Source organism: Anomaloglossus baeobatrachus, chromosome 6 (assembly GCF_048569485.1).
Source record: "Anomaloglossus baeobatrachus isolate aAnoBae1 chromosome 6, aAnoBae1.hap1, whole genome shotgun sequence".
In the NCBI taxonomy this organism is placed as follows: Eukaryota; Metazoa; Chordata; class Amphibia; order Anura; family Aromobatidae; genus Anomaloglossus; species Anomaloglossus baeobatrachus.
Genome location: NC_134358.1, coordinates 4339073 through 4359871, shown reverse-complemented (window position 1 = coordinate 4359871; position 20799 = coordinate 4339073).

The following is a 20799-nucleotide window of genomic DNA, read 5'->3' as shown; positions in this document are numbered from 1 at the left end:
GTCGGTGTCTGGGTCCGGTGTCTGGGTCCGGTGTCTGGGTCCGGTGTCGGGGTCCGGTGTCGGGGTCCGGTGTCGGGGTCCGGAGTCGGGGTCCGGAGTCGGGGTCCGGTGTCGGTGTCTGGGTCCGGTGTCTGGGTCCGGTGTCTGGGTCCGGTGTCTGGGTCCGGTGTCTGGGTCCGGTGTCGGGGTCTGGTGTCGGGGTCCGGTGTCCGGTGTCGGTGTCCGGTGTCGGTGTCCGGTGTCGGTGTCTGGGTCCGGTGTCGGGGTCCGGTGTCGGGGTCCGGTGTCGGGGTCCGGTGTCGGTGTCCGGTGTCGGGGTCCGGTGTCGGGGTCCGGGTCCGGTGTCGGGGTCCGGTGTCGGGGTCCGGTGTCGGGGTCCGGTGTCGGGGTCCGGTGTCCGGTGTCGGGATCCGGTGTCGGGGTCCGGTGTCGGTGTCCGGTGTCGGTGTCTGGGTCCGGTGTCTGGGTCCGGTGTCTGGGTCCGGTGTCTGGGTCCGGTGTCGGGGTCCGGTGTCGGGGTCCGGTGTCGGGGTCCGGGTCCGGTGTCGGGGTCCGGAGTCGGGGTCCGGTGTCTGGGTCCGGTGTCTGGGTCCGGTGTCGCGGTCCGGTGTCTGGGTCCGGTGTCTGGGTCCGGTGTCGGGGTCCGGTATCCGGTGTCGGGGTCCGGTGTCGGTGTCCGGTGTCGGTGTCTGGGTCCGGTGTCTGGGTCCGGTGTCTGGGTCCGGTGTCTGGGTCCGGTGTCGGGGTCTGGTGTCGGGGTCCGGTGTCCGGTGTCGGTGTCCGGTGTCGGTGTCCGGTGTCGGTGTCTGGGTCCGGTGTCGGGGTCCGGTGTCGGGGTCCGGTGTCGGGGTCCGGTGTCGGGGTCCGGGTCTGGTGTCTGGGTCCGGTGTCTGGGTCCGGTGTCTGGGTCCGGTGTCGGGGTCCGGTGTCGGGGTCCGGTGTCCGGTGTCGGGGTCCGGTGTCGGTGTCCGGTGTCGGTGTCTGGGTCCGGTGTCTGGGTCCGGTGTCGGGGTCCGGTGTCGGGGTCCGGTGTCGGGGTCCGGTGACGGTGTCCGGTGTCGGGGTCCGGTGTCGGGGTCCGGTGTCGGGGTCCGGGTCCGGTGTCTGGGTCCAGTGTCTGGGTCCGGTGTCGGGGTCCGGTGTCGGGGTCCGGTGTCGGGGTCCGGTGTCGGGGTCCGGTGTCCGGTGTCGGGGTCCGGTGTCGGGGTCCGGTGTCGGGGTCCGGTGTCGGGGTGCGGTGTCGGGGTCCAGTGTCGGGGTCCGGATCCGGTGTCTGGGTCCAGTGTCTGGGTCCGGTGTCGGGGTCCGGTGTCGGGGTCCGGTGTCCGGTGTCGGGGTCCGGTGTCGGGGTCCGGTGTCGGTGTCCGGTGTCGGTGTCTGGGTCCGGTGTCTGGGTCCGGTGTCTGGGTCCGGTGTCGGGGTCCGGTGTCGGGGTCCGGTGTCGGGGTCCGGAGTCGGGGTCCGGAGTCGGGGTCCGGTGTCGGTGTCTGGGTCCGGTGTCTGGGTCCGGTGTCGGGGTCCGGTGTCGGGGTCCGGTGTCGGGGTCCGGTGTCGGGGTCCGGTGTCGGGGTCCGGGTCTGGTGTCTGGGTCCGGTGTCTGGGTCCGGTGTCTGGGTCCGGTGTCGGGGTCCGGTGTCGGGGTCCGGTGTCCGGTGTCGGGGTCCGGTGTCGGTGTCCGGTGTCGGTGTCTGGGTCCGGTGTCTGGGTCCGGTGTCGGGGTCCGGTGTCGGGGTCCGGTGTCGGGGTCCGGTGACGGTGTCCGGTGTCGGGGTCCGGTGTCGGGGTCCGGTGTCGGGGTCCGGGTCCGGTGTCTGGGTCCAGTGTCTGGGTCCGGTGTCGGGGTCCGGTGTCGGGGTCTGGGTCCGGTGTCTGGGTCCAGTGTCTGGGTCCAGTGTCTGGGTCCGGTGTCGGGGTCCGGTGTCGGGGTCCGGTGTCGGGGTCCGGTGTCCGGTGTCGGGGTCCGGTGTCGGGGTCCGGTGTCGGTGTCCGGTGTCGGTGTCTGGGTCCGGTGTTTGGGTCCGGTGTCGGGGTCCGGTGTCGGGGTCCGGAGTCGGGGTCCGGAGTCGGGGTCCGGTGTCTGGGTCCGGTGTCTGGGTCCGGTGTCTGGGTCCGGTGTCGGGGTCCGGTGTCGGTGTCCGGTGTCGGGGTCCGGGTCCGGTGTCTGGGTCCGGTGTCTGGGTCCGGTGTCGGGGTCCGGTGTCGGGGTCCGGGTCCGGTGTCGGGGTCCGGTGTCGGGGTCCGGTGTCGGGGTCCGGTGTCGGTGTCCGGTGTCGGTGTCCGGTGTCGGGGTCCGGGTCCGGTGTCTGGGTCCGGTGTCTGGGTCCGGTGTCGGGGTCCGGTGTCGGGGTCCGGGTCCGGTGTCGGTGTCCGGTGTCGGGGTCCGGTGTCGGGGTCCGGTGTCGGGGTCCGGTGTCTGGGTCCGGTGTTGGGGTCCGGTGTCGGGGTCCGGTGTCGGGGTCCGGTGTCCGGTGTCGGGGTCCGGTGTCGGGGTCCGGTGTCGGGGTCCGGTGTCGGTGTCTGGGTCCGGTGTCTGGGTCCGGTGTCGGGGTCCGGTGTCGGGGTCCGGTGTCGGGGTCCGGTGTCGGGGTCCGGTGTCGGTGTCTGGGTCCGGTGTCTGGGTCCGGTGTCTGGGTCCGGTGTCGGGGTCCGGTGTCGGGGTCCGGAGTCGGGGTCCGGAGTCGGGGTCCGGTGTCGGTGTCTGGGTCCGGTGTCTGGGTCCGGTGTCGGGGTCCGGTGTCGGGGTCCGGTGTCGGGGTCCGGTGTCGGGGTCTGGGTCCGGTGTCTGGGTCCAGTGTCTGGGTCCGGTGTCGGGGTCCGGTGTCGGGGTCCGGTGTCGGGGTCCGGTGTCCGGTGTCGGGGTCCGGTGTCGGGGTCCGGTGTCGGTGTCCGGTGTCGGTGTCTGGGTCCGGTGTCTGGGTCCGGTGTCGGGGTCCGGTGTCGGGGTCCGGAGTCGGGGTCCGGAGTCGGGGTCCGGTGTCTGGGTCCGGTGTCTGGGTCCGGTGTCTGGGTCCGGTGTCGGGGTCCGGTGTCGGTGTCCGGTGTCGGGGTCCGGGTCCGGTGTCTGGGTCCGGTGTCTGGGTCCGGTGTCGGGGTCCGGTGTCGGGGTCCGGGTCCGGTGTCGGGGTCCGGTGTCGGGGTCCGGTGTCGGGGTCCGGTGTCGGTGTCCGGTGTCGGGGTCCGGGTCCGGTGTCTGGGTCCGGTGTCTGGGTCCGGTGTCGGGGTCCGGTGTCGGGGTCCGGGTCCGGTGTCGGTGTCCGGTGTCGGGGTCCGGTGTCGGGGTCCGGTGTCGGGGTCCGGTGTCTGGGTCCGGTGTTGGGGTCCGGTGTCGGGGTCCGGTGTCGGGGTCCGGTGTCCGGTGTCGGGGTCCGGTGTCGGGGTCCGGTGTCGGGGTCCGGTGTCGGTGTCTGGGTCCGGTGTCTGGGTCCGGTGTCTGGGTCCGGTGTCGGGGTCCGGTGTCGGGGTCCGGTGTCGGGGTCCGGTGTCGGTGTCCGGTGTCGGGGTCCGGTGTCGGGGTCCGGTGTCAGGGTCCGGGTCCAGTGTCTGGGTCCAGTGTCTGGGTCCGGTGTCGGGGTCCGGTGTCGGGGTCCGGTGTCGGGGTCCGGTGTCGGGGTCCGGTGTCCGGTGTCGGGGTCCGGTGTCGGGGTCCGGTGTCGGTGTCCGGTGTCGGTGTCTGGGTCCGGTGTCTGGGTCCGGTGTCGGTGTCCGGTGTCGGGGTCCGGTGTCAGTGTCCGGTGTCGGTGTCCGGTGTCGGTGTCCGGTGTCGGGGTCCGGTGTCGGTGTCCGGTGTCGGGGTCCGGTGTCGGGGTCCGGTGTCGGGGTCCGGGTCCGGTGTCCGGGTCCGGTGTCTGGGTCCGGTGTCGGGGTCCGGTGTCGGGGTCCGGTGTCGGGGTCCGGTGTCGGGGTCCGGTGTCCGGTGTCGGTGTCCGGTGTCGGGGTCCGGTGTCGGTGTCCGGTGTCGGTGTCTGGGTCCGGTGTCTGGGTCCGGTGTCTGGGTCCGGTGTCGGGGTCCGGTGTCGGGGTCCGGGTCCGGTGTCTGGGTCCGGTGTCGGGGTCCGGAGTCGGGGTCCGGTGTCGGGGTCCGGTGTCGGTGTCCGGTGTCGGGGTCCGGTGTCGGGGTCCGGTGTCGGTGTCCGGTGTCGGTGTCTGGGTCCGGTGTCTGGGTCCGGTGTCTGGGTCCGGTGTCGGGGTCCGGTATCGGGGTCCGGAGTCGGGGTCCGGAGTCGGGGTCCGGAGTCGGGGTCCGGTGTCGAGGTCCGGTGTCGGGGTCCGGTGTCGGGGTCCGGGTCCGGGGTCTGGGTCCGGTGTCGGGGTCCGGAGTCGGGGTCCGGAGTCGGGGTCCGGTGTCGGGGTCCGGTGTCGGGGTCCGGTGTCGGGGTCCGGTGTCGGGGTCCGGGTCCGGTGTCTGGGTCCGGTGTCGGGGTCCGGAGTCGGGGTCCGGAGTCGGAGTCCGGTGTCGGGGTCCGGTGTCGGGGTCTGGCTCCTCTCTCTGGGCGCACGTTTCGGGAGCGGAGCTGTCTCTCCACACGTCTCCTCCTAATTGCTCTGCAGCGGAGCCTCAGCTCAGGGTCAATTACAAAAGCTCCAGTCAATGAATTGGAACAAGTAAATTAATTGTTAATCCATTGTTGGTGCATTGTAATGCCCTGGGGTGAGGAGCATTGCGCTGGATAGTGGATGGGGGAGGAGGGAGGCGCAGGTGCAGACGGTCACATCATCTAATGATAGACTTGTCAGGAATTCAGGGACCTGGCTACATAACGCAGCAGAGCTGGGAATTACAGCGACGACGACGCAAAAATAATAGGGATTTATCTGTTGAGTGAGCACAGACCCGGCCCCTGTGTCTGACAACAAGCCCGGATATCCTGTGTGAGAGGTTGTCAGCCCCACCCCCTGGTGATGACATCACAGGCCGCACCATAGACGCCATCAGTGAGCACAGGCCGCACCATAGACGCCATCAGGGAGCACAGGCCGCACCATAGACGCCATCAGTGAGCACAGGCCGCACCATAGACGCCATCAGTGAGCACAGGCCGCACCATAGACGCCATCAGTGAGCACAGGCCGCACCATAGACGCCATCAGTGAGCACAGGGAGCACCATAGACACCATCAGTGAGCACAGGCCGCACCATAGACACCATCAGTGAGCACAGGCCGCACCATAGACGCCATCAGTGAGCACGAGCCGCACCATAGACGCCATCAGTGAGCACAGGCCGCACCATAGACGCCATCAGTGAGCACAGGCCGCACCATAGACGCCATCAGTGAGCACAGGCCGCACCATAGACGCCATCAGTGAGGACAGGCCGCACCATAGACGCCATCAGTGAGCACAGGCCGCACCATAGACGCCATCAGTGAGCACAGGCCGCACCATAGACGCCATCAGTGAGGACAGGCCGCACCATAGACACCATCAGTGAGCACAGGCCGCACCATAGACGCCATCAGTGAGCACAGGCCGCACCATAGACGCCATCAGTGAGCACAGGCCGCACCATAGACGCCATCAGTGAGCACAGGCCGCACCATAGACGCCATCAGTGAGCACAGGCCGCACCATAGACGCCATCAGTGAGCACAGGCCGCACCATAGACGCCATCAGTGAGCACAGGCCGCACCATAGACGCCATCAGTGAGCACAGGCCGCACCATAGACGCCATCAGTGAGCACAGGCCGCACCATAGACGCCATCAGTGAGCACAGGCCGCACCATAGACGCCATCAGTGAGCACAGGCCGCACCATAGACGCCATCAGTGAGCACAGGGAGCACCATAGACACCATCAGTGAGCACAGGCCGCACCATAGACACCATCAGTGAGCACAGGCCGCACCATAGACGCCATCAGTGAGCACGAGCCGCACCATAGACGCCATCAGTGAGCACAGGCCGCACCATAGACGCCATCAGTGAGCACAGGCCGCACCATAGACGCCATCAGTGAGCACAGGCCGCACCATAGACGCCATCAGTGAGCACAGGCCGCACCATAGACGCCATCAGTGAGCACGAGCCGCACCATAGACGCCATCAGTGAGCACAGGCCGCACCATAGACGCCATCAGTGAGCACAGGCCGCACCATAGACGCCATCAGTGAGCACAGGCCGCACCATAGACGCAATCAGTGAGCACAGGCCGCACCATAGACGCCATCAGTGAGCACGAGCCGCACCATAGACGCCATCAGTGAGCACAGGCCGCACCATAGACACCATCAGTGAGCACAGGCCGCACCATAGACGCCATCAGTGAGCACAGGCCGCACCATAGACGCCATCAGTGAGCACAGGCCGCACCATAGACGCCATCAGTGAGCACAGGCCGCACCATAGACGCCATCAGTGAGCACAGGCCGCACCATAGACGCCATCAGTGATCACAGGCCGCACCATAGACGCCATCAGTGAGCACAGGCCGCACCATAGACGCCATCAGTGAGCACAGGCCGCACCATAGACACCATCAGTGAGCACAGGCCGCACCATAGACGCCATCAGTGAGCACAGGCCGCACCATAGACGCCATCAGTGAGCACAGGCCGCACCATAGACGCCATCAGTGAGCACAGGCCGCACCATAGACGCCATCCGTGAGCAAAGGCCACACCATAGACGCCATCAGTGAGCACAGGCCGCACCATAGACGCCATCAGTGAGCACAGGCCGCACCATAGACGCCATCAGTGAGCACAGGCCGCACCATAGATGCCATCAGTGAGCACATGCCGCACCATAGACGCCATCAGTGAGCACAGGCCGCACCATAGACGCCATCAGTGATCACAGGCCGCACCATAGACGCCATCAGTGATCACAGGCCGCACCATAGACGCCATCAGTGAGCACAGGCCGCACCATAGACACCATCAGTGAGCACAGGCCGCACCATAGACGCCATCAGTGAGCACAGGCCGCACCATAGACGCCATCAGTGAGCACAGGCCGCACCATAGACGCCATCAGTGAGCACAGGCCGCACCATAGACGCCATCAGTGAGCACAGGCCGCACCATAGACGCCATCAGTGAGCACAGGCCGCACCATAGACGCCATCAGTGAGCACGAGCCGCACCATAGACGCCATCAGTGAGCACAGGCCGCACCATAGACGCCATCAGTGAGCACAGGCCGCACCATAGACGCCATCAGTGAGCACAGGCCGCACCATAGACGCCATCAGTGAGCACAGGCCGCACCATAGACGCCATCAGTGAGCACAGGCCGCACCATAGACGCCATCAGTGAGCACAGGCCGCACCATAGACGCCATCAGTGAGCACAGGCCGCACCATAGACGCCATCAGTGAGCACAGGCCGCACCATAGACGCCATCAGTGAGCACGAGCCGCACCATAGACGCCATCAGTGAGCACAGGCCGCACCATAGACGCCATCAGTGAGCACAGGCCGCACCATAGACGCCATCAGTGAGCACAGGCCGCACCATAGACGCAATCAGTGAGCACAGGCCGCACCATAGACACCATCAGTGAGCACAGGCCGCACCATAGACGCCATCAGTGAGCACAGGCCGCACCATAGACGCCATCAGTGAGCACAGGCCGCACCATAGACGCCATCAGTGAGCACAGGCTACACCATAGACACCATCAGTGAGCACAGGCCGCACCATAGACACCATCAGTGAGCACAGGCCGCACCATAGACACCATCAGTGAGCACAGGCCGCACCATAGACACCATCAGTGAGCACAGGCCGCACCATAGACGCCATCAGTGAGCACAGGCTACACCATAGACACCATCAGTGAGCACAGGCCGCACCATAGACTCCATCAGTGAGCACAGGCCGCACCATAGACGCCATCAGTGAGCACAGGCCGCACCATAGACGCCATCAGTGAGCACAGGCCGCACCATAGATGCCATCAGTGAGCACAAACCCGGCCCCTGTGTCTGACAACAAGCCCAGATATCCTGTGTGAGAGGTTGTCAGCCCCACCCCCTGGTGATGACATCACAGGCCGCACCATAGACGCCATCAGTGAGCACAGGCCGCACCATAGACACCATCAGTGAGCACAGGCCGCACCATAGACGCCATCAGTGAGCACAGGCCGCACCATAGACGCCATCAGTGAGCACAGGCCGCACCATAGACGCCATCAGTGAGCACAGGCCGCACCATAGACGCCATCAGTGAGCACAGGCCGCACCATAGACGCCATCAGTGATCACAGGCCGCACCATAGACGCCATCAGTGAGCACAGGCCGCACCATAGACGCCATCAGTGAGCACAGGCCGCACCATAGACACCATCAGTGAGCACAGGCCGCACCATAGACGCCATCAGTGAGCACAGGCCGCACCATAGACGCCATCAGTGAGCACAGGCCGCACCATAGACGCCATCAGTGAGCACAGGCCGCACCATAGACGCCATCCGTGAGCAAAGGCCACACCATAGACGCCATCAGTGAGCACAGGCCGCACCATAGACGCCATCAGTGAGCACAGGCCGCACCATAGACGCCATCAGTGAGCACAGGCCGCACCATAGATGCCATCAGTGAGCACATGCCGCACCATAGACGCCATCAGTGAGCACAGGCCGCACCATAGACGCCATCAGTGATCACAGGCCGCACCATAGACGCCATCAGTGATCACAGGCCGCACCATAGACGCCATCAGTGAGCACAGGCCGCACCATAGACACCATCAGTGAGCACAGGCCGCACCATAGACGCCATCAGTGAGCACAGGCCGCACCATAGACGCCATCAGTGAGCACAGGCCGCACCATAGACGCCATCAGTGAGCACAGGCCGCACCATAGACGCCATCAGTGAGCACAGGGAGCACCATAGACACCATCAGTGAGCACAGGCCGCACCATAGACACCATCAGTGAGCACAGGCCGCACCATAGACGCCATCAGTGAGCACGAGCCGCACCATAGACGCCATCAGTGAGCACAGGCCGCACCATAGACGCCATCAGTGAGCACAGGCCGCACCATAGACGCCATCAGTGAGCACAGGCCGCACCATAGACGCCATCAGTGAGCATAGGCCGCACCATAGACGCCATCAGTGAGCACGAGCCGCACCATAGACGCCATCAGTGAGCACAGGCCGCACCATAGACGCCATCAGTGAGCACAGGCCGCACCATAGACGCCATCAGTGAGCACAGGCCGCACCATAGACGCAATCAGTGAGCACAGGCCGCACCATAGACGCCATCAGTGAGCACAGGCCGCACCATAGACGCCATCAGTGAGCACAGGCCGCACCATAGACGCCATCAGTGAGCACAGGCCGCACCATAGACGCCATCAGTGAGCACAGGCCGCACCATAGACGCCATCAGTGAGCACAGGCCGCACCATAGACGCCATCAGTGAGCACAGGCCGCACCATAGACGCCATCAGTGAGCACAGGCCGCACCATAGACGCCATCAGTGAGCACAGGCCGCACCATAGACGCCATCAGTGAGCACAGGCTACACCATAGACACCATCAGTGAGCACAGGCCGCACCATAGACGCCATCAGTGAGCACAGGCCGCACCATAGACTCCATCAGTGAGCACAGGCCGCACCATAGACGCCATCAGTGAGCACGAGCCGCACCATAGATGCCATCAGTGAGCACAGGCCGCACCATAGATGCCATCAGTGAGCACAAACCCGGCCCCTGTGTCTGACAACAAGCCCAGATATCCTGTGTGAGAGGTTGTCAGCCCCACCCCCTGGTGATGACATCACAGGCCGCACCATAGACACCATCAGTGAGCACAGGCCGCACCATAGACGCCATCAGTGAGCACAGGCCGCACCATAGACGCCATCAGTGAGCACAGGCCGCACCATAGACGCCATCAGTGAGCACAGGCCGCACCATAGACGCCATCAGTGAGCACAGGCCGCACCATAGACGCCATCAGTGATCACAGGCCGCACCATAGACGCCATCAGTGAGCACAGGCCGCACCATAGACGCCATCAGTGAGCACAGGCCGCACCATAGACACCATCAGTGAGCACAGGCCGCACCATAGACGCCATCAGTGATCACAGGCCGCACCATAGACGCCATCAGTGAGCACAGGCCGCACCATAGACGCCATCAGTGAGCACAGGCTGCACCATAGACACCATCAGTGAGCACAGGCCGCACCATAGACGCCATCAGTGAGCACAGGCCGCACCATAGACGCCATCAGTGAGCACAGGCCGCACTATAGACGCCATCAGTGAGCACAGGCCGCACCATAGACGCCATCAGTGAGCACAGGCCGCACCATAGACACCATCAGTGAGCACAGGCCGCACCATAGACGCCATCAGTGAGCACAGGCCGCACCATAGACGCCATCAGTGAGCACAGGCCGCACCATAGACGCCATCAGTGAGCACAGGCCGCACCATAGACGCCATCAGTGAGCACAGGCCGCACCATAGACGCCATCCGTGAGCAAAGGCCACACCATAGACGCCATCAGTGAGCACAGGCCGCACCATAGACGCCATCAGTGAGCACAGGCCGCACCATAGACTCCATCAGTGAGCACAGGCCGCACCATAGACGCCATCAGTGAGCACGAGCCGCACCATAGATGCCATCAGTGAGCACAGGCCGCACCATAGATGCCATCAGTGAGCACAAACCCGGCCCCTGTGTCTGACAACAAGCCCAGATATCCTGTGTGAGAGGTTGTCAGCCCCACCCCCTGGTGATGACATCACAGGCCGCACCATAGACACCATCAGTGAGCACAGGCCGCACCATAGACGCCATCAGTGAGCACAGGCCGCACCATAGACGCCATCAGTGAGCACAGGCCGCACCATAGACGCCATCAGTGAGCACAGGCCGCACCATAGACGCCATCAGTGAGCACAGGCCGCACCATAGACGCCATCAGTGATCACAGGCCGCACCATAGACGCCATCAGTGAGCACAGGCCGCACCATAGACGCCATCAGTGAGCACAGGCCGCACCATAGACGCCATCAGTGATCACAGGCCGCACCATAGACGCCATCAGTGAGCACAGGCCGCACCATAGACGCCATCAGTGAGCACAGGCTGCACCATAGACACCATCAGTGAGCACAGGCCGCACCATAGACGCCATCAGTGAGCACAGGCCGCACCATAGACGCCATCAGTGAGCACAGGCCGCACTATAGACGCCATCAGTGAGCACAGGCCGCACCATAGACGCCATCAGTGAGCACAGGCCGCACCATAGACACCATCAGTGAGCACAGGCCGCACCATAGACGCCATCAGTGAGCACAGGCCGCACCATAGACGCCATCAGTGAGCACAGGCCGCACCATAGACGCCATCAGTGAGCACAGGCCGCACCATAGACGCCATCAGTGAGCACAGGCCGCACCATAGACGCCATCCGTGAGCAAAGGCCACACCATAGACGCCATCAGTGAGCACAGGCCGCACCATAGACGCCATCAGTGAGCACAGGCCGCACCATAGACGCCATCAGTGAGCACAGGCCGCACCATAGACGCCATCAGTGAGCACAGGCCGCACCATAGATGCCATCAGTGAGCACATGCCGCACCATAGACGCCATCAGTGAGCACAGGCCGCACCATAGACACCATCAGTGAGCACAGGCCGCACCATAGACGCCATCAGTGAGCACGAGCCGCACCATAGACGCCATCAGTGAGCACAGGCCGCACCATAGACGCCATCAGTGAGCACAGGCCGCACCATAGACGCCATCAGTGAGCACAGGCCGCACCATAGACGCCATCAGTGAGCACAGGCCGCACCATAGACGCCATCAGTGAGCACAGGCCGCACCATAGACGCCATCAGTGAGCACAGGCCGCACCATAGACGCCATCAGTGATCACAGGCCGCACCATAGACACCATCAGTGAGCACAGGCCGCACCATAGACGCCATCAGTGAGCACAGGCCGCACCATAGACGCCATCAGTGAGCACAGGCCGCACCATAGACGCCATCAGTGAGCACAGGCCGCACCATAGACGCAATCAGTGAGCACAGGCCGCACCATAGACGCCATCAGTGAGCACAGGCCGCACCATAGACGCCATCAGTGAGCACAGGCCGCACCATAGACGCCATCAGTGAGCACAGGCCGCACCATAGACGCCATCAGTGAGCACAGGCTACACCATAGACACCATCAGTGAGCACAGGCCGCACCATAGACTCCATCAGTGAGCACAGGCCGCACCATAGACGCCATCAGTGAGCACAGGCCGCACCATAGATGCCATCAGTGAGCACAGGCCGCACCATAGATGCCATCAGTGAGCACAAACCCGGCCCCTGTGTCTGACAACAAGCCCAGATATCCTGTGTGAGAGGTTGTCAGCCCCACCCCCTGGTGATGACATCACAGGCCGCACCATAGACGCCATCAGTGAGCACAGGCCGCACCATAGACACCATCAGTGAGCACAGGCCGCACCATAGACGCCATCAGTGAGCACAGGCCGCACCATAGACGCCATCAGTGAGCACAGGCCGCACCATAGACGCCATCAGTGAGCACAGGCCGCACCATAGACGCCATCAGTGAGCACAGGCCGCACCATAGACGCCATCAGTGATCACAGGCCGCACCATAGACGCCATCAGTGAGCACAGGCCGCACCATAGACGCCATCAGTGAGCACAGGCCGCACCATAGACACCATCAGTGAGCACAGGCCGCACCATAGACGCCATCAGTGAGCACAGGCCGCACCATAGACGCCATCAGTGAGCACAGGCCGCACCATAGACGCCATCAGTGAGCACAGGCCGCACCATAGACGCCATCCGTGAGCAAAGGCCACACCATAGACGCCATCAGTGAGCACAGGCCGCACCATAGACGCCATCAGTGAGCACAGGCCGCACCATAGACGCCATCAGTGAGCACAGGCCGCACCATAGATGCCATCAGTGAGCACATGCCGCACCATAGACGCCATCAGTGAGCACAGGCCGCACCATAGACGCCATCAGTGATCACAGGCCGCACCATAGACGCCATCAGTGATCACAGGCCGCACCATAGACGCCATCAGTGAGCACAGGCCGCACCATAGACACCATCAGTGAGCACAGGCCGCACCATAGACGCCATCAGTGAGCACAGGCCGCACCATAGACGCCATCAGTGAGCACAGGCCGCACCATAGACGCCATCAGTGAGCACAGGCCGCACCATAGACGCCATCCGTGAGCAAAGGCCACACCATAGACGCCATCAGTGAGCACAGGCCGCACCATAGACGCCATCAGTGAGCACAGGCCGCACCATAGACGCCATCAGTGAGCACAGGCCGCACCATAGACACCATCAGTGAGCACAGGCCGCACCATAGACGCCATCAGTGAGCACAGGCCGCACCATAGACACCATCAGTGAGCACAGGCCGCACCATAGACGCCATCAGTGATCACAGGCCGCACCATAGACGCCATCAGTGAGCACAGGCCGCACCATAGACACCATCAGTGAGCACAGGCCGCACCATAGACGCCATCAGTGAGCACAGGCCGCACCATAGACACCATCAGTGAGCACAGGCCGCACCATAGACGCCATCAGTGATCACAGGCCGCACCATAGATGCCATCAGTGAGCACAGGCCTCACCATAGACACCATCAGTGAGCACAGGCCGCACCATAGACGCCATCAGTGAGCACAGGCCGCACCATAGACACCATCAGTGAGCACAGGCCGCACCATAGACGCCATCAGTGAGCACAGGCCGCACCATAGACGCCATCAGTGAGCACAGGCCTCACCATAGACTCCATCAGTGAGCACAGGCCGCACCATAGACGCCATCAGTGAGCACAGGCCGCACCATAGACGCCATCAGTGAGCAAAGGCCTCACCATAGACGCCATCAGTGAGCAAAGGCCGCACCATAGACGCCATCAGTGAGCAAAGGCCTCACCATAGACTCCATCAGTGAGCACAGGCCGCACCATAGACGCCATCAGTGAGCACAGGCTGCACCATAGACGCCATCAGTGAGCACAGGCCGCACCATAGACGCCATCAGTGAGCACAGGCCGCACCATAGACGCCATCAGTGAGCACAGGCCGCACCATAGACGCCATCAGTGAGCACAGGCCGCACCATAGACACCATCAGTGAGCACAGGCCGCACCATAGACGCCATCAGTGAGCACAGGCCGCACCATAGACACCATCAGTGAGCACAGGCCGCACCATAGACGCCATCAGTGAGCACAGGCCGCACCATAGACGCCATCAGTGAGCACAGGCCGCACCATAGACACCATCAGTGAGCACAGGCCGCACCATAGACGCCATCAGTGAGCACAGGCCGCACCATAGACACCATCAGTGAGCACAGGCCGCACCATAGACGCCATCAGTGATCACAGGCCGCACCATAGATGCCATCAGTGAGCACAGGCCTCACCATAGACACCATCAGTGAGCACAGGCCGCACCATAGACGCCATCAGTGAGCACAGGCCGCACCATAGACACCATCAGTGAGCACAGGCCGCACCATAGACGCCATCAGTGAGCACAGGCCGCACCATAGACGCCATCAGTGAGCACAGGCCTCACCATAGACTCCATCAGTGAGCACAGGCCGCACCATAGACGCCATCAGTGAGCACAGGCCGCACCATAGACGCCATCAGTGAGCAAAGGCCTCACCATAGACGCCATCAGTGAGCAAAGGCCGCACCATAGACGCCATCAGTGAGCAAAGGCCTCACCATAGACTCCATCAGTGAGCAAAGGCCGCACCATAGACGCCATCAGTGAGCAAAGGCCGCACCATAGACGCCATCAGTGAGCACAGGCCGCACCATAGACGCCATCAGTGATCACAGGCCGCACCATAGACGCCATCAGTGATCACAGGCCGCACCATAGACGCCATCAGTGAGCAAAGGCCACACCATAGACGCCATCAGTGAGCACAGGCCGCACTATAGACACCATCAGTGAGCACAGGCCGCACCATAGACGCCATCCGTGAGCACAGGCCGCACCATAGACGCCATCAGTGAGCACAGGCCGCACCATAGACGCCATCAGTGAGCACAGGCTACACCATAGACACCATCAGTGAGCACAAGCCACACCATAGACACCATCCGTGAGCACAGGCTGCAACATAGACGCCATCAGTGAGCACAGGCTGCAACATAGACGCCATCAGTGAGCACAGGCCGCACCATAGACACCATCAGTGAGCACAGGCCGCACCATAGACGCCATCAGTGAGCACAGGCTGCAACATAGACGCCATCAGTGAGCACAGGCCGCACCATAGACACCATCAGTGAGCACAGGCCGCACCATAGACGCCATCAGTGAGCACAGGCCGCACCATAGACGCCATCAGTGAGCACAGGCTGCACCATAGGCTGGAGGCTGCGGTGTCTGGAGGCTGTGGAGTCTGGGAGGCTGTGGAGTCTGGGAGGCTGTGGAGTCTGGGAGGCTGTGGAGTCTGGGAGTCTGTGGAGTCTGGGAGTCTGTGGAGTCTGTGGAGTCTGTGGAGTCTGTGAGTCTGGAGGCTGTGGAGTCTGTGGAGGCTGGGAGGCTGTGGAGTCTGTGGAGGCTGTGGAGTCTGTGGAGTCTGGGAGGCTGTGGAGTCTGTGGAGTCTGGGAGGCTGTGGAGTCTGGGAGGCTGTGGAGTCTGTGAGTCTGGAGGCTGTGGAGTCTGTGGAGTCTGGAGGCTGTGGAGTCTGTGGAGTCTGTGGAGGCTGTGGAGTCTGTGGAGTCTGGGAGGCTGTGGAGTCTGTGGAGTCTGGGAGGCTGTGGAGTCTGTGAGTCTGGAGGCTGTGGAGTCTATGGAGGCTGTGGAGTCTGTGGAGTCTGGGAGGCTGTGGAGTCTGTGGAGTCTGGGAGGCTGTGGAGTCTGGGAGGCTGTGGAGTCTGTGGAGTCTGGGAGGCTGTGGAGTCTGGGAGGCTGTGGAGTCTGTGAGTCTGGAGGCTGTGGAGTCTGTGAGTCTGGAGGCTGTGGAGTCTGTGGAGGCTGTGGAGTCTGTGAGTCTGGAGGCTGTGGAGTCTGTGAGTCTGGAGGCTGTGGAGTCTGTGGAGGCTGTGGAGTCTGTGAGTCTGGAGGCTGTGGAGTCTGAGTCTGGAGGCTGTGGAGTCTGTGGAGGCTGTGGAGTCTGTGAGTCTGGAGGCTGTGGAGTCTGTGAGTCTGGAGGCTGTGGAGTCTGTGGAGGCTGTGGAGTCTGTGAGTCTGGAGGCTGTGGAGTCTGGGAGGCTGTGGAGTCTGTGGAGTCTGTGGAGTCTGTGGAGTCTGTGGAGTCTGTGGAGTCTGTGGAGTCTGTGGAGGCTGTGGAGTCTGTGGATTCTGGGAGGCTGTGGAGGCTGTGGAGTCTGGGAGGCTGTGGAGTCTGTGGAGTCTGGGAGGCTGTGGAGTCTGGGAGGCTGTGGAGTCTGTGAGTCTGGAGGCTGTGGAGTCTGTGGAGGCTGGGAGGCTGTGGAGTCTGGGAGGCTGTGGAGTCTGGGAGGCTGTGGAGTCTGGGAGGCTGTGGAGTAATCAGAAGGAAAGGGGGCGATATATATATATATTGGGCACTCATTTTTTTGGGGGGGGGGTTGATGTCAGGAATGTTTATTTCTATATGTTGTGCAGTTATATTGGTTTCCGGGTGACAACAAGTGATGGGAATAGATGTGTTTTTATTAAGTTGCCTAATAATTCTGCACAGTAATGCGGCGTCCCGCGGTGCGATATATCGGGCGATCTGTCGTCGGAGTCACGCAGTGCGATATATCGGGCGATCTGTCGTCGGGGTCACGCGGTGCGATATATCGGGCGATCTGTCGTCGGGGTCACGCGGTGCGATATATTGGGCGATCTGTCGTCGGGGTCACGCAGTGCGATATATCGGGCGATCTGTCGTCGGGGTCACGCGGTGCGATCTATCGGGCGATCTGTCGTCGGGGTCACACAGTGCGATATATCGGGCGATCTGTCGTCGGGGTCACGCAGTGCGATATATCGGGCGATCTGTCGTCGGGGTCACGCAGTGCGATATATCGGGCGATCTGTCGTCGGAGTCACGCAGTGCGATATATCGGGCGATCTGTCGTCGGAGTCACGCAGTGCGATATATCGGGCGATCTGTCGTCGGGGTCACGCAGTGCGATATATCGGGCGATCTGTCGTCGGGGTCACGCGGTGCGATATATTGGGCGATCTGTCGTCGGGGTCACGCGGTGCGATCTATCGGGCGATATGTCGTCGGGGTCACGCAGTGCGATATATCGGGCGATCTGTCGTCGGGGTCACGCGGTGCGATATATTGGGCGATCTGTCGTCGGGGTCACGCGGTGCGATCTATCGGGCGATCTGTTGTCGGGGTCACGCAGTGCGATATATCGGGCGATCTGTCGTCGGGGTCACGCGGTGCGATATATTGGGCGATCTGTCGTCGGGGTCACGCGGTGCGATCTATCGGGCGATCTGTCGTCGGGGTCACGCGGTGCGATATATTGGGCGATCTGTCGTCGGGGTCACGCGGTGCGATATATCGGGCGATCTGTTGTCGGGGTCACGCGGTGCGATATATCGGGCGATCTGTCGTCGGGGTCACGCGGTGCGATCTATCGGGCGATCTGTTGTCGGGGTCACGCGGTGCGATCTATCGGGCGATCTGTCGTCGGGGTCACGCGGTGCGATATATCGGGCGATCTGTCGTCGGGGTCACGCGGTGCGATCTATCGGGCGATCTGTTGTCGGGGTCACGCGGTGCGATATATCGGGCGATCTGTCGTCGGGGTCAGGTTGTTGGTGACGCACATCCGGCATCATTAGCGATATTGTAGCGTGTGACCGCTGCGTGCGCCGGTGATCGAGCAGAAACACTCCCCTTCTCGCTGACACGTCGCTCACTTTCATAATCTCGTTCCTTCTTCTGCGCGCCGGTTGTTCGTCGTTCCCGAAGCAGCGCACATCGCTCGTGTGACACCCCGGGAGCAATGAACACCGCTTACCTGCGACCGCCGGCAATGCGGAAGGAAGGAGGGGGGCGGGATGTTACGTCCCGCTCATCTCCGCCCCTCCGCTTCTATTGGCCGGCCGCTGTGTGACGTCGCTGTGACACTTAATGACCCTCCCCCTGCAGGAAGTGGATGTTCTCCTCCCACAGCGAGGTCGCCCGGGAGGTAAGTGCGTGTGACGGGGGGTAACGACTTTGTGTGCCACGGGCAACTAATTTACCATGATGCACAGACGACGGGGCGGGTGCGATCGCTCAATTTATAGTCCCGTGTGACGCCGGCATAATAGTCACCGGCACAAACCGAATCCTCCTAAGATCGCCAAATGTAAAAACGCTCCAACTGCCAAAATATAAACCCCTCCAACTGCCAAAATATAAACCGCTCCAACTGCCAAAATATAAACCCCTCCAACTGCCAAAATATAAACCCCTCCAACTGCCAAAAATATTAACCCCGCCAACTGCCAAAATTTTAACCCTTCTAACTGCCAAAATATTAACCCCTCTAACTGCCAAAATATTAACCCCGCCAACTGCCAAAATATTAACCCCTCCAACTGCCAAAATATTAACCCCTCCAACTGCCAAAATATTAACCCCGCCAACTGCCAAAATATTAACCCCTCCAACTGCCAAAAATATTAACCCCGCCAACTGCCAAAATTTTAACCCTTCTAACTGCCAAAATATTAACCCCTCTAACTGCCAAAATATTAACCCCGCCAACTGCCAAAATATTAACCCCTCCAACTGCCAAAATATTAACCCCTCCAACTGCCAAAATATTAACCCCGCCAACTGCCAAAATATTAACCCCTCCAACTGCCAAAATATTAACCCCTCCAACTGCCAAAATATTAACCCCTCCAACTGCCAAAATATTAACCCCTCCAACTGCCAAAATATTAAGCGCTGATATTTATAAGGCTTTTGGGTGATTGAGAACAGAGTTGTTGATCAATAATCAAAAAAATCCTCTAAAATACAACTTGCCTAATAATTCTGCACACGGTGTATACACCATCAGTGAAATCCAGCTGCTATAACCTGGAAACCCTGAGATTCCCTCTCATTAAAGACCCATCTTTTACCCTCCGCTCTCTATACAGACACATCTGCAGGTTTTCCCTCTGCTCTCTATATACATACACATCTGCAGGTTTTCCCTCCGCTCTCTATACAGACACATCTGTAGGTTTTTCCCTTCGCTCTCTATATACAGACACATCTGCAGGTTTTTCCCTCCGCTCTCTATACAGACACATCTGCAGGTTTTCCCCTCCGCTCTCTATACAGACACATCTGCAGGTTTGTCCCTCCGCTCTCTATACAGACACACCTGCAGGTTTTCCCCTCCACTTTCTAAACAGACACATCTGCAGGTTTTTCCCTCCACTTTCTATACAGACACATCTGCAGGTTTTTCCCTCCGCTCTCTATACAGACACATCTGCAGGTTTTCCCTCCGCTCTCTATACAGACACATCTGCAGGTTTTTCCCTCCGCTTTCTATACAGACACATCTGCAGGTTTTTCCCTCCGCTTTCTATACAGACACATCTGCAGGTTTTCCATCCGCTCTCTCTATACAGACACATCTGCAGGTTTTTCCCTCCGCTTTCTATACAGACACATCTGCAGGTTTTCCCTCCGCTCTCTATACAGACACATCTGCAGGTTTTCCCTCCGCTCTCTATACAGACACATCTGCAGGTTTTCCCTCCGCTCTCTATACAGACACATCTGCAGGTTTTCCCTCCGCTCTCTATACAGACACATCTGCAGGTTTTCCCTCCGCTCTCTATACAGACACATCTGCAGGTTTTCCCTCTGCTCTCTATATACATACACATCTGCAGGTTTTTCCCTCCGCTCTCTATACAGACACATCTGTAGGTTTTTCCCTTCGCTCTCTATATACAGACACATCTGCAGGTTTTTCCCTCCGCTCTCTATACAGACACATCTGCAGGTTTTCCCCTCCGCTCTCTCTATACAGACACACCTGCAGGTTTTCCCCTCCACTTTCTAAACAGACACATCTGCAGGTTTTTCCCTCCACTTTCTATACAGACACATCTGCAGGTTTTTCCCTCCGCTCTCTATACAGACACATCTGCAGGTTTTCCCTCCGCTCTCTATACAGACACATCTGCAGGTTTTTCCCTCCGCTTTCTATACAGACACATCTGCAGGTTTTTCCCTCTGCTTTCTATACAGACACATCTGCAGGTTTATCCATCCACTTTCTATACAGAAACATCTGCAGGTTTTTCCCTCCGCTTTCTATACAGACACATCTGCAGGTTTTCCCTCCGCTCTCTCTATACAGACACATCTGCAGGTTTTTCCCTCCGCTTTCTATACAGACACATCTGCAGGTTTTTCCCTCCACTTTCTATACAGACACATCTGCAGGTTTTCCCTCCGCTCTCTATACAGACACATCTGCAGGTTTTCCCTCCGCTCTCTATACAGACACATCTGCAGGTTTTCCCTCCGCTCTCTATACAGACACATCTGCAGGTTTTCCCTCCGCTCTCTATACAGACACATCTGCAGGTTTTTCCCTCCTCTCTCTATACAGACACATCTGCAGGTTTGTCCCTCCGCTCTCTATACAGACACACCTGCAGGTTTTCCCCTCCACTTTCTAAACAGACACATCTGCAGGTTTTTCCCTCCACTTTCTATACAGACACATCTGCAGGTTTTTCCCTCCGCTCTCTATACAGACACATCTGCAGGTTTTCCCTCCGCTCTCTATACAGACACATCTGCAGG